At 41.4% G+C, this 1,063-nt stretch overlaps 1 long non-coding RNA gene across 1 annotated transcript; it reads left to right on the top strand.

The window, feature by feature from the left end:
* Positions 1–79: 79 nt before the first annotated feature.
* Positions 80–998, top strand: LOC109509371 (uncharacterized). The gene is made up of 3 exons (XR_002166928.1): positions 80–232; positions 522–650; positions 758–998. It is a non-coding gene; the product is annotated as an uncharacterized LOC109509371 (long non-coding RNA).
* The last annotated feature ends 65 nt before the right edge of the window (positions 999–1,063 follow it).

Raw genomic sequence — 1,063 nt, 5'->3', positions numbered from 1 at the left:
TTTTTTTTTTGTAGAGCGCCGTGTGTCTTCTCGGATGTGTTCCACATTGATCCAGATGACCACAGCTCCGAGTTTTCTTTTTTGTTGATTTTCTTCACAAAAGAGATCCAAATCTGCAGGCCGACATCTAATCCTGCCAGCCTCCACAGGCTCTCGCTTGGGCCTCATTACATAAGCACGCTCGGAAAATGGGGAGGGAAGACGGGAAGGAGCGGACTTAACTGCACTTGTGGTAATTATCTCGCACTCCACGGCGGCACTTTAGCTCTTTCTGATCATGCTGACGCGAGCGCTATAGATTGTAAGCCCAAACTTTCATGTTTCCTTCCAATTCATTTCAACCCTTCAGGCCTTGATCGATTTTCAGCTTGTTTGTGGCCTTTCTTTGACATAGTCTGTAATTTATTTAAAAATATATATTTTTGAAACTTCTTCTACGGCTTAAAATTTAAATATCATCAATTCCTGTCATCTGTATAAAATATCGATGATTTTTTGTTTTGTCACCCTTTAAATTCGAGCGTGTTTGCCCAATTCCTGAGCTCCATTGGATGAAAGTGAAGCGTTAAAAAAAAGGACACGAACAGGAGGCAGAGAAGGTCCACAACTAAACTGCAGGAATAGTCATTGTTCTTGCAGATTCTAGACCTGTGAGTAATGTTTTATACTTAATGTGAATAATTTTGTCTACTATTATTGTATGGTTTGGTTACAGATACAATGTGTATTTATTCTGTCCTCTGTGTTTGTTTTCCAGTCAACTTCAACTGAAACACCTTAAAGCAACCATGCTCTGCCTCTATTTGCAGGGTCAGTTTCCTCACAGTGATGTTGTACAATAGTCTCCTATTTTGAGACGAGAGAGGGAGAAGCAGGTACTAGGGGATAATGAGTGTTTTCAAGTTTAAGTGTGTTTGAACAAATTTCAATATATTTTTAACACCTCTAAATGGGTTTAATGCATGTGGGAATCGGTGAACTACTTAAAAACAACATTGACCAAGGGTCGCGGGGCGTGCCGGACCCTAACCCAGCTGTCTTCGGGCAGCAGGCGGGGGACACC

Source organism: Hippocampus comes, unplaced genomic scaffold (genome assembly GCF_001891065.2).
Source record: "Hippocampus comes isolate QL1 unplaced genomic scaffold, H_comes_QL1_v1.1 C16872532, whole genome shotgun sequence".
Lineage (NCBI taxonomy): Eukaryota > Metazoa > Chordata > Actinopteri > Syngnathiformes > Syngnathidae > Hippocampus > Hippocampus comes.
Note: the sequence above shows the minus strand (reverse complement) of the source record. Positions and strands in the feature narration are given on the sequence as shown.